Genomic DNA, 15,923 nt, shown 5'->3' on the forward strand with positions numbered 1-15,923 from the left:
TTGTACTGCCACTAAACTTTACTAAAAGTTGGTTTGAACACTTTAATTGCTTTTAAATAGATGATTGAAGCTGTGAAGAGGTGGCAGCAGCTGACATGTTGCCATGGTAGCATTTCCTCCCCAGCTGAGGAGGCTATACAGAAGAAAGGATATAGGTCAGAAAGTGTTTATACTGACAAAACAACCGCATATTAAAATCAAATGCTTTTGTAAACATCATAAGCCAAATGAGAGTTGTGAAATCTAGTTTCAGGCTATTAAAGACAGACTGATTTATCTTTAGGATGATGTATCAAGCTGTACTGTGAGAATGGAGCATTCAAGGTCAAGAATACTCTCCTTCCTGCATATTGGTAATTCAATTTTTAAAAATTGAAACACGATGAAAGTTTTTCTATCAGTTTCTTCTGTGTTCCTTGCAATAAGGATATATTTAATTGAAAAATTCTTCTGGAAGGTAATTCATCTCGGAATAAGCTACTCCAGGTTAAGGAGGATCAACTCTATGATCAATAAATATCTGTTGGTTAATTAATTTTGTACTCTGACAAAACTTTATAAATGCAAGTAAAGAAGATCTAACTACAATGAGAGAGGGAATGAGAGAGAGAGAGGTGGGAAGAAATGGAGTAAAGTTGGCCAGTAGTTCAGTGGGGAGGCAGAATGAAAGAAATATGATGGAAAGCAGGAAGGAAATAAAAAGGGAAGAAAGGAGGGAGGGAAGGAAGGAAGGAAGGAAGGAAGGAAGGAAGGAAGGCAGGGAGGGAGGGAGGGAGGAAAGGGCGGGAACTGGGAAGTGTCAGTTCTTCCAGATGAAAGGAAGAGGATGACATTTGCAAGACAGTGGCTGAAATGGAAATCTGTAAATTGCCTTAACAGCATTAATCATTCCTCACATCTTCAGACAATTGAACTGTTCTTTATGAGGGATTCACACTTCACCATTTTTTTTGAATTTGGTTTAGATAATTAACTCAAGGTGCTGTTCTAAGGATAGCAGCTGATTGGTTTAACCTAATAATGTATCCCATTCTTCCCTGGAAAAAGTGGTTAGTTCGGGGATAGGCAGATAACCCAATCTGAGCACCTTTTTTTCTTTCTTTCTTTTTTTTTTTTTTTTTTGTTCCTACTACATAAAAGCCCTTTTAACCTTTTCCTGGATTGTTAATACAAAAATTTGATGTCTCTCTGCAGCCATCTCGGTGCAACTAGGAAAAAGCTTGAAACTGGTAGAAGCCATCAATGAAGTCTGGAGATAGAGACACCCTAGGAGAAGGTGACTTGCATCTAGTGACATTTAAGCCCTGAATCTGAAACCAATCCTATAAACATTATAAAAATTAGTCAGGGAAGAAAAGAGGTGAAGAAACAAAAATAAACCAAGATTACACCAAACTCAGCATTAATCATTAGGTAAACTTGATCTCTGACCCACTTCCTAATAGTTGTTTCCTGCCTAGTCCACCCCCACCCTAGAATCACATAAACCTGGTCAGAAGATTACAGTGCTCCCTAAATGTTCTATAGATGACGACTTAAACATGGTGAAAAGTTACATTTTCCATTAGAGATATTCATTCAGGTCCTGCATACTAATGAAACTACTAATGCTAGCTGGGCTGAAGGATGTCACTAATTCCACCTGGTCTAAGACCCCATGAGGAGCTGACACACCAAAAGAAATGTAGTTTCCACAACCTGATGATTTTATCCCCCTCGCCTTAACCTATTGACGACCCCAATTTTCTAGTCCCTAGCCCTACACAATCCCCTTAAAAATCCCAGCCAAGATGTCCTCAAGGAGACAGATGTAAGGGTCTCTTCTTGTCTCCTTACTAGGCCTCTCTTTGATCATTAAACTCTTCCACTTCTACAAACCCTGCTGTCTCAGTGTATTGGTCTGTAACTGCACAGTGGGCGTATGGACTTGTTGGTTCTATAATAAACCTGTAAACTGAAAAATATAATTCTAAACTCTTCAACTGACTGAATGGACCCACCCTTGGCCAAGGGGACCCTAGATAAACCTTAAAAACTGAGTTCTTGGCCATGATCAGAAAGCTTATCAGACATGCCTTGTTGCCAGGTGCAGTGGCTCATGCCTGTAAACCCAGCACTTTGGGAGGCCGAGGCGGGCAGATCACCTGTGGTCAGAAGTTTGAGACCAGCCTGGCCAACAAAGTGAAACCCTGTCTCTACTAAAACTACAAAAATTAGAGGGAAGTGGTGGCATGTGCCTGTAATCCAAGCTACTCAGGGGACTGAGGCAGGAGAATCACTTGAACTTAGGAGGCTGAGGTTCACACCATTGAACCCAGGAGGCGAGATTGCACTATTGCACTCCAGCCTGGGGGAAATGAGCGAGACTTTGTCGCAAGAAAACTTAAAAAAAAAAAAGACATGCCTTGTTATACCCCCTCCTTTTTGGAGTTTAAGCACAACTGACAAACATTAAGTTAAAAATAGAGGTCACAAGACTGACAGAACATTCTTTCTGTCAATAACATAACAACTTATAAACAAAGCCTAAGGCCATGCAAGGCAAGGGTTCAGTCATGCCCTACAAACCATAAAATCTCATTGAACAGTTTTTTAAAATTATACACCTGGTATAATGTGGCTTACATTCCAATGTGAGCCTCGTATGGCATCACATGACAGATAGCAGACCCCCTTGCCTTAACTAAAGCATTCCTTTTAACTGACTTCAAGTCTTTAGACAAAGCTTAGCTCCTTTAACCAAACGCCAAACTAACAATCCTTAAAAAGACCTTATGACTTAAAAATCTCAGCTTTGAGATGTCCCACCTTTTCAGGTCAAACCAGTGTACAATTTCCATGTATTGACTTAAGATTTTACCTGCAATTTCTGTCTCCCTAAAATGTATAAAACCAAACTGCAACCCAACTGCCTTGGGTGCACTTTCTCAGGACTTATTGAAACGGTGTTCCTGAGGCATAGTCACTCAAATCTGCTCAGAATAAAACTCTTCAAAATATTTTACAGAGCTTATTTTTATTATTATTATTTTTTCATTAACAAACCAACTTCAACAGAAGGCAGAACTATCCATGAGCTTCAGGAGAAATTACATCCTTTATTTTGACTAAACCAGTTTAAGCTGAGTTTTCCATTTCTTATTTTGGGAAAGAATGCTAATAAAGTTTCCCTTGATTCCCAAATCTTCCTACTCCTTTGAACCAAATGAAAGTAACTGAAGTAATTAAGACAAAATAATGATCATATCTTTGGGTTAAGATTCCATGAAAATGCTTGAACTCATATTTGTCACCTCTCATGTGCAACAGAAAGGATTTAAAAATAAGCAAGACAACGTTTATGACATTGATCTGTGAAATTTTCAGATATCAGGATAAAATCACTTTTGCTAGATCCAGACAAAATAGGACTGAGAGGGCACAAAGGAGATGAGCTCATACAAACATGCTTAACTAAGAAATTGTTTCCAAGTTCTTTCTAAAAACCCCACGAGAAATCCTTTCACGTCCTTCACATTTCCTGTTTTCCACAGCGTGTACGTTTTACACATATTCATATACTCCTATGACAAGACTGATTACTAGATTTTCTTTAAGACTATAGTAATTTGGATAAGATGTTCTGGAAAGAATATTTGCCCAGTAATGGCATCTCCACCAATGAACTGACAACAACTCTGGCTTTGGGTCTCTAGAACCAATAAACTCTGTTTATAAGTAGCTTATGTGAACTTCTCCCATGTTGCCAATAAGAGCCTCCTTTTACCTTTCTCTCACCAGATGCACTTGTGGCTGGCCACTCAGTGCATACTGGATCCTAATACTTATTTCTCATTCCCTCAAAAACTCACATAGTTGGAGATATTTTTCTCTAATTTTTGCAGGGAAGGGGAGCCTTGATAGAGCCTCGAAACCAGCAAAGGCCAGGATGGGTAACACATAATTAATAAGGAGGTAGATATTTTATTGTCATTATTTAAAAAAACCTGAGGAATTAAATTTAAATAACTGCTGAGAGACGTGACAGAATTGATGGAGTACAGAGCTGCAGACCAAGCTACTTTGATTTATATGAACTGCCAGCCAACACATAGTAGTAAATACTATGTGCTGTCTATGTTACATTCATATACCGATAAATCCCACCTGTTTATGGACATTTCTATCAGTAATAATAAAAAGCAAAACTGTTAAATTATAAAGAATTTGAATGGCCGGGCGCGGTGGCTCAAGCCTGTAATCCCAGCACTTTGGGAGGCCGAGACGGGCGGATCACGAGGTCAGGAGATCGAGACCATCCTGGCTAATACGGTGAAACCCCGTCTCTACTAAAAATACAAAAAACTAGCCGGGTGAGTTGGCCGGCGCCTGTAATCCCAGCTACTCGGGAGGCTGAGGCAGGAGAATGGCGTAAACCCGGGAGACGGAGCTTGCAGTGAGCTGAGATCCGGCCACTGCACTCCAGCCTGGGCGACAGAGCGAGACTCCGTCTCAAAAAAAAAAAAAAAAAAAGAATTTGACTGGCATTTGCCTCTGGTTCCTAGGAAAAAATGAATTATTGAGATTTGTCAAGTGATAGTATTTCTTTGTTATTCACGGCAGGCTTTGATAACTTATGTTAATGAGATGACCCATGATGGTCATTACTGTTGGCTTCTGTTAGCCAGATGATTTGTGATGGGCCTAAGCCACTCCCGAAAAACCAACCATGTGATAAGGGGATTGGAGCTTTGACTCACATGGTATCAGCCCAAGTTCCAACTTCAGGAGAAAGGAGGTTAGAAGTTGAATTCAATCAGGTGCCCCATGATTTAACCAATAATACCTACTTAATGAAACTGCAATAAAGACTCTGAACATCAAAAATTGATGGTCTTTCTGGTTGATGAATACACTGATGTGGCAAGAGGGTGATGTGCTCTGATTCTGTAGGATGAGTTCATAGAAGCCTTGTGCTGTATGTGTTCTTCATTTGGCTGGCTCTCCTGATTTATGTCGTTTGTAATACAACTGTAATCATAAGTATAGTGCTTTCCTGATTTCTGTGTCCTTTTAGCAAGTTATCAAAACTGATTCAGAGTCATAGAAACCTCTGAATTTATAGCCAGTCAATAATAAGAAGTATAAGTGTCTCCTGACAACCCTAAAGTGTGGCTCTAGTGTATCAAGTCAGAGAAGTATTCTTAGGGACCATGTCTTTTAATTTGTGGAGTCTGTGCTAACTCCAATTGGTCCGCTGCAGAATTGAATTGCAGTGGACCCAGCTGGTTTTAGAAGATTTGTGCTGAAATGGAACAACAACGTAAACACCATAATAAAATTTCAGGAACTAAAAAATATGTAAGAAAACAACATATCTCAAGTACAAGTCTAATACAATGATATTTAAAGATAAAATAAATTTTCCCTTGGCATTTTTTCAGTAAAGTATAGCCAGGGCTTAAGAAGAATTTTATGGAATGCACTGAGCTTTTGGGAGACACTTCAATGAAAGATTTGTCAAGAGAGATATTTTTAAATAGCTTTTAAATTAGAGTTGCTGCTGTTCTTAGCCCACAGTTGAAGACTGAGAGAATTGCAACTGCACATGAAGACAGTCATACCTGAATTCCCTTCTGTGCCTCATTCGTTATTTATGAGCATTTTTACAAATCCTATAAAATCCACTTCTCAAACCCTACTCACAGTAGTATTCCCTGTAAAAGATAGACCTTATCAGAAATCCACTAGTATTGTCAGGAAACACTGAGTGTTGATTTAATGTCAGTTACTATAATTCTATTCTGTTCTGTGCAGTTGTAATATTTTATCCAGCAAACTTCAACTACACCAGAGTCAGCGTAGACTTAGCTACTGAAATCAAGGGAGAGAGAAGGGTAGTTATAAAGATGTTACTAATTAATCCTGAATCTAAGTTTAAAAAGAGATGAGGACAAGAGGTAGGTGTTGACAGATAAAACAAAAAAAATTCTTACCACCCCTAACAGATCTCTTCTTGGCCAAAGGGACCCCAGAGAAACCTTGGAGGCTGAGTTCCCAGCCATGATGGCATAGGAGGTTGGGCATGCCTCATTACAAACCCTCCTTTTCTATCCACCATTAGGCTTTCTTTCCTAGGGGCTAAACAGAAATCATCCCTTTTAAAAGACTCCATCACTGATTTCAACCAACTGATTTAAATTGCTTCTGATTTCAACTGCTGTTCCTCCCTTTTGCAGTTTCAACACAACAACTGACCAGCATTCCTTCTTAATAAGAGACCAGCAACTATGGAGTGTTTCTGGACAGTCTACGGAGGATCCACATTAAGTATCTTCCTGTCTTCTCTTTCATATTTTGCAGACAGCCAAAAACTCCGCCCTTGGACCCATGAGGAGGCATGAGGCCCAATTGTGCATGTGCACGTTTCTCCTTTCGGAAATATTTATGACATTAATGACTCTTTCTATAGCTCATTGAATATGTATATGTAGCCACCCATTCAGCATACATCTGTCTTATTCTTCTGAGCCTCCTCAAGTGCTTGTTTCTGGCCTCTGCCCAGAGGCTATGCTTTCCAGGCTATGAAAATGGCCACCTTGCAGGCTGCAACCCTTTATGAGAAATAAAGCTCTGCTTTCCAAATTTATGAACCTGTCATTCTTTAGTTGGCAGTATGATTAGTGAGGATGTGGAGGGCTCAATAGACTGGAGGAGTATAGAGTAGAAGTGTTTCTGTGGGGCACTTAGAGGCGGGGTGGAAGTGTGGGAAGATGCCAAGTTATTTTTCTAGTCTTTAAGCCCTCTACATTCAGAGGACCAAGAGGCCCAATCACCCTAGCTGGTTGTATTTAGAAGAAAATAATATAACTCAGAGTCAAACACTGGTAAATTCAGAAGTAAACACTAAAAGTGTTTTTTTTTTTCTTGCAAACGCCTACATACCTGAAAAGCAAACTTCCTAATGCTGTGTCTGTTTTGTTCACAATTCATTTTGAGGTGACTGGTAGAATTTCATGAATTTTTGTGTGAAATTATTCTAGACTTTTTAAAACAATGTCCCTCTGAGGCATTCCTGAAATCAGGCACATGAGTAACTTATCCCATTTAAGCTGTTCCAGGAGAAAAGGAGACCAGTTCAGTCCAGCTTCACAAGACATGAAAACACTTCTCTCTCAAAGTCTCCTCTGTCACCCTTACTCCATGGATTCCAGTGATTGGCATATCATGTATATTCCTCAGAGCAATTCAGATACCAATATACTATATTCCTCAGAGCAATTAGGGATTCAGTATAATTTGTTTATTTTACAAATATGTGAATAATATTCCTTTACAAGGCATTAGGTCACATTCTTAAATACTTTGTAAACTTTGAAGCGTTTGATCCTAACATAGTAATACCTAATGTATAGGGTTACTTTTTATTATATGTATATTTTGAATAAGGAAACTGAGTTACAGAAAGGTGACTTAACAGAAACTTACAGAAACTTGCTTAACATCATAACTAATAAGTGGCATGATTTGAACCTAGACCATCTGACTCCAAAATTACGCATTGTTCACTCCACTTTTCTGCTTCTCAGTGATCTGTAAAGGATATTAGGTTTCTGCCAACAGATTTGTAGGAGGCACTTTAAGCAATGGAAACAGAATGAACAAACACATGGAAAGCAATAGGACGTTTAAAAAAAAATCTAACGTGCTCAGATGTGACTGATCTGATGATGGAATGAAATAAGAGTGGTATGATGAGACAAGATGGCCAATTAGACACAGCTGGGAAGCACCTCTCTCACTGAAAGAAACCAAAATATTGAGTAAACCATCACACTTTGAACAGATCTTTTAAGAGAAAACACTGAAAGTTGACAGACATGCAACAGAAACACTGAGATGGAAGAGAGAGAAAGCTGGGAACTCTGGACAGAGTTGCTGAGCACCAGGACCAGCTCCCATCCCTGAAAAGATAATTAGGAAGGGGTAAGGGAAGGAACTGCAGGACAACACACTCCCATTGTGGACCTCTGGGATCCTCACTACAAGAGATTCCACAATCCCCATAGTCAATTGAATTGGTGGGGGAAACTGCCTGCAGAGTAGGCAGAAGCAGAGCTCAAGGCTGCATGGAGCCCGGAGGGTTTTGTGCATGGAACAGCTGGAGCAAAACATGACTAAATGTGCCCATCCTCCAAGGCTCTCCATCTTGCTCTGACTTTAGTCCCATTTTAGCTGTTCCAGGAGAGTAGGAGACCAGTTCAGTCCAACTTCTCAAGACATGAAAACATCTCTCTCTCAAAGTCTACTCTGTCACCCTTAATCCATAGATTCTAGTGACTGGCATATCATGTATATTGCTCAGAGCAATTAGGATACTAATATACTATATTCCTCAGAGCAATTAGGAATTCAGTTTAATTTGTTTATTTTATAAATATGTGAATAACACTGAGACAGAAGAGAGAGGAAGATGGGAACTCTGTACAGAAAATGGACAGCCCATTTTCATAGCCTGGGAAGCATAGCCTCTGGGCAGAGGCCAGAAACAGGCACTTGAGGAGGCTCAGAAAAATAAGACTGATTGTAGTCAGAGACTGTAATACCACAGTCAGACCCTCAAAAGAAATATTAATAAAATAAAAAACAAAAAACCCCATCCAAACAACAACAACTCCCTTTCAGAGGAGAAAGAATCAGTGCAACAACACTGACAAATCAAAGTCAGAGCATCTCCTTGCCTCCAAATGATCACACTAGCTCCCTAGCACTGGTTCTTACCAGAATGAAATGTCTACAAAGATGTACTTAGAATTCAGAATCTGTTTGGCAAGTAAGCCCAAAAAGATTCATGAGAAAGCTAAAACCCAATCCAAGGAAGCCAATAGAATGGTCCAAAAGTTGAAAGACGACATAAAATTTTAAAGAAATAACCAAACTAAACTTCTGGAATTGAGAAATTCACTACATAAATTTCATACCATAGTTGAAAGAATTGATAACAAAATAGACCAAACTGAAAAAAGACTCTCAGAACTCAAAGACAAGTCCTTGGAATCAACTCAGTCAAACAAAAATAAAGAAAAAGTAATTTTAAAAAAGTGAACAAAAACTTGATAAATATGGGATCATGTAAAGACACAAAACCTATGACATATTAGCATTCCTGAGAGAGAAAGAGAGTAACCAACTTGGAAAATATATTTGAGAATATAGTCCATGAAAATGTCCCCAATTTCACTAGAGAGATCATCATGCAAATTCAAGGAATTCAGAGAACCTGTGCAAGATACTGTACAGGAAAACTATCCTCAAGACATGTAGTCATCATGTTCTCCAAGGTCAATGAAAAAGAAAAAAATCTTAAAGCCAGTTAGAGAAAAGGATCAGGTCACTTATAAAGGGATCCCCATCAAGCAAACATTATAAACCTTACAAGCCAGGAGTGATTGGGGGCCTATTTTCAGTATCCTTAAAGAAAATAAATTCCTTTTTTAAAAAAAGCATTTTACATCCTGCCATTCTAAGCTGTATAAGTAAAAGAGAAATAAAATCCTTATCAGACAAGCAAAGACTAAGTGAATTTGTTAGCACCAGACCAGCCCTACAAGAAGTCCTTATGGTGTTCTAGACATGGAAACAATAGGATGATACCTGCTAACACAAAAACAAACATACGTACGTAGCTGCAATACGTATATAGTTGCTATAAGGCAACTACATAATCAAGTCTACAGAACAACCAGCTAAAAACACAATGACAAGATCAAAATCTCATATATCAATATTAACCTTAAATGTAAACGGTCTAAATGCCCCACTTAAAAGGCACAGAATAGCAAGTTGGATGAAAAAAAATACCCAATTGTCTGCTGTCTTCAAGAGATCCGTATCACATATAATAACACTCATAGGCTAAAAGTAAAGGGATGGAGAAAGATCTGTCAGGCAAATGGAAAATAAAGAAGAGCAGGGGTCACTATTCTTATATGAAATAGAATAGATATTAAACCAACAACAATTAAGAAGGACAAAAAAGGGTATTACATAATGATAAGGCTTCAATTAAACAAGAAGACTTAACTATTCTAAATTTGTAAGCACTCAATTCTGGAGCTCCCAAATTCATAAAAGTATTACTAGACTTACAAAAAGACTTAGACAGCCACACAATAATAATGGGGGACTTCAACTACCCATTAACAGTGTTAGAAAGATCATCAAGACAGAAAACTAACAAAGAACGTCTGGTCTTTGGCTGGGCATGTTGACTTATGCCTTTGATCCCCATGGTTTGGCAGGCTAATATTGCTTGAGGCCAGGAGTTTGAGAACAACCTGGGCAACACAGTGAGACCCTCTTTGTATAAAAAGAAAAACGTTTAAAAAAATTAGTCAGGCACAGAATCACAAGCCCGTAGTCCTAGCTGCTCTGGAGGCTGAGGTGGCAGGATGATTTGAGCTCAGGAGTTTGACATTGCAGTGAGCTGTGATTATGCCACTGCAGACTAGCTTGGGTGACATATAAGACACTGTCTCAAAAAAAATAAAATAGAAAAAGAAATTCTAGACTTAAACATGTCACTCCACTAACTGGATTTAATAGACATCTGAAGATAACACCACTCAAAAATCAGAATATGCATTCTTATCTGAACATGGAATGCACTCTAAGATCAACACACGCTTAGCCATAAAAATAATCTCAATAAATTTAAAAAATCATACCAACTATACTCTCAGACCACAGGGGAATGAAAATATAAATAAATACTTAGAATATCTCTTAAAACCACACAATTACATTGAAATTAAATAACTTACTCCTCAGTGACTTTTGGGTAAACAACAAAATTAAGGTAAAAATTTTAAAAATTATTTTAAATAGTGAGAAAAGAGAAAAACATACTAAAATATCTGAGATGCAGCAAAATCAGCTTAAAAGGAAAGTTTATAGCACTAAATACCTTCATCAAGAAGTTACAACGATCTCAAATTTGTAATCGAAAAGTGTACCCAGAGGAACTGGAAAACTAATAGCACACTAATCCCAAAGCTAACAGAAGAAAAATAAATAACTAAAATCAGAGGATACCTAAATGAAATTGAGACCCGAAACCCATACAAAAGATTAATGAAACCAAAAGATGGTTATTTAAAAGGACAAAGAAGATTAATGAACCACGAACTAGATTAACAAAGAATAAGAGAGAACATCCAAGTAAGCACAGTCATAAATGAAAAGGATGACATTACAATGGATACCACAGAAATACAAAAGATTCTCAGAGACTTTCGTGAACACCTCTATTCTTAAAATCTAAAATATATAGAGAAAATGGATAAATTCCTGGAAACACAAAACCTCCCAAGATTGAGCCAAGGATACATCATAAAGCTGAATAGACCAATAATGAGTTCTGAAATTGAATCAGTAATAAAAAACAAAACAAAACCTTACCAACCACACACACACACACAAAAACTCTGGAGCAAAAACTCTGTTATAGGGATCTCGGCCAAGAACCTTGTGATGGATGAGGTATATAACTTTTTCTCTCATACAATACTAACACAAAAATGATCAGATTTGGATGGGGATAAACAAAACTCTGCAATTTCAAAATCAAGGTAATGCAAAGGTAGAACGATTGTTGTAGTAACTTAAGCATTTACAAATTTATATAATTTTTTATAACAAATTACTAATTTGGTCCTCAATAATACCAAAAGGTAGGAAGAAAAGATATTATTATCATTTTATGAATGGGAATACAGACACTCAGAGAATTTAATTATTTACTTTTGTTTACAAGGAGCTGAGGCTTTAAATATGATCATTTGAGTACTAGTCTGATGTTTTTTACTGAATTATGCTGTCTTTGACAATAAAAACTAAGTAACTGGTGGGAATATCACAATAATTATAAAAGGCATGTAAACTAAAATCTTAGTTACTTATATATCTGTATTTTAATACATTTAAGAAGATTAGAATAATGAAAAGGAGAATTTAAATCTATTTTATACTCTGCTCATTTTTATTTAGAATAAATAAAATATATAGTGCTGTTGGCAGTGTGTGGGGGGTGAAACTTATGGCCTCGTTTTGTTTCTAAAGCATTATTTGGGAGATCCAGAGTGCATATAAATGACAACTTCATACATAAGTACTTTCATATGTAACCTATGTGACTAATGTATAAATAAAATTCCTTTATGCTTATTCAATTTGGTAAGCATCTATTAAAGGCCTAGTGTATCTTCCACACTGAGTTAGGTACTGTAAATTACATAAAAGATTTAGAGGCTCTTAAGAACTTAATCCAGTTTGAATGCAGAACACAAATTGATGTAAACAAAGTTGTTAGCTCTGGGGTCAGCTAATGAGTATCTGAGTCTAGGCTCTGTCATTTGGCCATGAAATACTTTAACAAGCATTTCTAATCTCAAATCCTCAGTTTTCTCTTCTATAAAGTAGGACTTATGGTGCATCTCTAGGGGTTGCTATGAGGATTAATAATACAATGGCTATAGTGTTTATCACAGTCTCTGGCACACGGTAGTTATTAATCAGTTCTTATTTCTAATATATAGAGAGATACAGGAGTCTATGCATAACATTGAAGCAAATATGGGTGACTGATAAACTATATTTACATGTTGATAGCTCTTATGTGTCATATTTATGTTCTATCATGAAGTTGAAAAGTTTGAGGATGATAGATTGGGATTTGGTGTTTTGCCAGCAAAACAGCTTTCCAAAACTTAACTGCTGCAGCCAACGTATCTTTAAAACTCCTATATACACACACACACACATTTTAGATGTGGAGAAAATTAATTTTAGGTCTAAATGCAAGGCCATTAACAGTAGGCACTGGATGATGAGCTGTCCAGTAAAGAATGAAGTTGGAGGGCAATGGTGTCATACAGGAAAGATATTTTTTTTGAACTTTGGCCATTACAGAGGAGTATAGATAGATATAAAGAAAATCTAGGAACCATATAAATTAATCAAGAGATTCTTCAAGATTAATTAAGGTGAGGGAAGAGAACTCTTGAGTAGCTACTTTACTACTGAAACTTGACACATTGTCAGTTAATGACAACTCTGTAAGGTAGGTAGGTATTAATTATATTTTACAGATAAGGACATAGGCTCAGAGCTGTAAAGCAGGTTGTTGATCCTTAATCATATCCATATCTGTATGACTTCAAGTACATATTCATCTTACTATAGGGCAATTAATCTCCCATGATACAAGACAGACCTTGACTGAACTGAAATACTGAAATGTCTTAAAGGATGAAAAGTAACTGTAGGTTGTAACAGGTAAGTTTTGTTGACCAAAAGTTTTTCCAGGCTTATTATATGCTGTTTTGAACTAAATTTGATAAACCTAAATCTTGCTCTAATTAATTTAATCACTCATCACTCTACCTGTGGAAAATACAGGAATTATTCAGTATGTCTTGTTTAAGTGAAATTGCTAAATTTCAAATTAGTTAGAGTCTAAATTTGTTTCTTTGCAAAAATACAATACAGTGATTGGGTCAGTAGTGGTAGCCAGAGTTGGTAGGAGGAGAAGGTAAAAATTTGAACTTCTAAATCTCAGAACCACTTCCTCTTCCTCAATACTGTTTGATATTTAAAGCTACTTTCTAATCATATGCAAATGGAGTTAAAGGCAAGTTCCCCTATCTACCCTTTTCAATCTGACTCCTGGCCCCTTCCTATACTCTAGTACTTTCATTGAATATTATTTTCTCCTAAAGAAATTTACCTTTGGCTTTTAATATAGGATTAATGGTCTCAATACTCTAAGGTATCCAATTTCCTTTAAACTTCAAATAACAGGATGTATTGATAAGGATTTACTTTCCATACCTCCTCTTTCTTTGTGAAGATGAATGCTGAAAGTACAACCTGAACACCAATGACCCATGTTATCAATACTGCATACTAAAACAAAAGAAAAATAGAGATGATGACTATGCTACTAATATATATTTTGTATGCTCAAATAATAGGAAAACACATACCATTGGAAATATGCAACCATAAAGTATATATGGGTATTGCTGAGGCTTCCTGCCTTCACAAATATGAATGAAATTAGGGAAATAGCAAGGCAAAGTAAAAAAACAAATGAACATTTGGGTAAGAGCAAGAGAGAAAGAAGTGATAGTAATTAACTAGTACCTTGGTCCCATAGAGTTGTCAATGATGCCATCTTAATTCAGTTATAAAACTATTATAAGGTGAATTTAATTATCTTCACCTCACATTATTTTGCTGAAACTAAAGACTCACTAAATTTCTGATGTACTATTTAAACCCATGCAGAACGTATAACAAAAACAACTGCAATAATAAACTTAATTCTGTATATACATTTGGGCTATTTCCTGAAAACTAAAAATACTTGTATCCAAACCAAATAAAATAATTTTTTATATTTATTAGACTGTTTAATTTTTTAAAAAATATACAGCCACTTTAGTCTTCTTCAAAGCTATTGTCAACCTAAAAAAAGGCACAAAAGAAAATTATCTCTAAATATGTGGAGTTATTCAAGAATAAGAAATAAAGATTTATAGTCCAGATAGCATGAAATGGTAAACTACCAGTTCATTCTGTGAGGAGAGGGCAGAGAGAAGTATTTAGTAGCAAAAAGGGTGAGATTTACATAAACTGCTTAGAAACAGAGTTTATTGGTTCTAAAGATTCAAAGCCAGAGTTGTTGCCAGTTCACTGGTAGAGATGCCATGACTGGTCAAGTGCTCTTCTAAGAACATCTTATCAGAATTACTGCAGTCCTAAGGAATATCAAGTCATAAACATTATAAAAGCAGGAGATGACTGAAGACAGTTTCCAGCTGGGAGTTTTCAGAAAGTCCTTAGAAACAGTATTTATTTCAGACACGTAGCATGAGCTTCCTCTCCTTTAGACTTTCCTGGCTCTATTTTGTCTGGGTCTGACAAAAGTGATTTCCTGCTGGTATCAGCAACTTTTACACAGCATATATTAATATATAAGATTTAGAATTCAGCTGGGTGCTGTGGCTCACGGCTGTAATCCTGGCACTTTGGGAGGCCGAGGTGGGCAGATTCCTTCAGGTCAGGAGTTCAAGACCAGCCTGGCCCACATAGTAAAATCCTGTCTCTACTAAAAATACAAAAATTAGGCGGGCATGGTGGCTCGCACCTGTAATTCCAGCTACTTGGGAATCTGAGGCAGGGGAATCGCTTGAAGCTGGAAGGTGGAGGTTGCAGTGAGCCGAGATCGTGCTACTGCATTCCAGCCTAGCGACAGAGCGAGACTCCATCTCAAAAAAAAAAGAAAGAAAAAAGGAAAAAAAAAAGATTTAGAATTCATAATAATTTTAAAAGTAAGCGGTCTGAATATTTACTAGGCAAAATATAAGTACTAATGATTTACTGTATTATTTATTTACTTTTTACTTGGCCCTCACAAAGATAAAAATTATTTAATTACACATATTTTATACATTTAATATCTTAAAATATCAGACCAAAATTTTCTTCTGGGCATAAGTTATGTTTCCTAGTTTCAGAGAAAAAAAAAATTCAGAGACAAAAACGTGCTCTTTACATCTATTTAGATGTTCAGATTTTTAACTTCTACATTCAATATCTCACTTAATCTTATACTAATAAGGGATTGGGAACAGCAGGAAAAATTGTATGAAACCTTTTTTTTTTTTTGAGATGGAGTCTGCTCTGTGGCCCAGGCTGGAGTGCAGTGATGCAATCTCTGCAACCTTCGCCTCCTGGGTTCAAGCGATTCTCGTGCCTCAGCCTCCCTAGTAGCTGGGTTTATCCGTGCCCAGCACCACGCCAGGCTGATTTTTGTGTTTTTAGTAGAGACGGGGTTTCACCATGGTGGCCGGGCTGGTCTCCAACTACTGACCTCAGGT

Source organism: Chlorocebus sabaeus, chromosome 11 (genome assembly GCF_047675955.1).
Source record: "Chlorocebus sabaeus isolate Y175 chromosome 11, mChlSab1.0.hap1, whole genome shotgun sequence".
In the NCBI taxonomy this organism is placed as follows: Eukaryota; Metazoa; Chordata; class Mammalia; order Primates; family Cercopithecidae; genus Chlorocebus; species Chlorocebus sabaeus.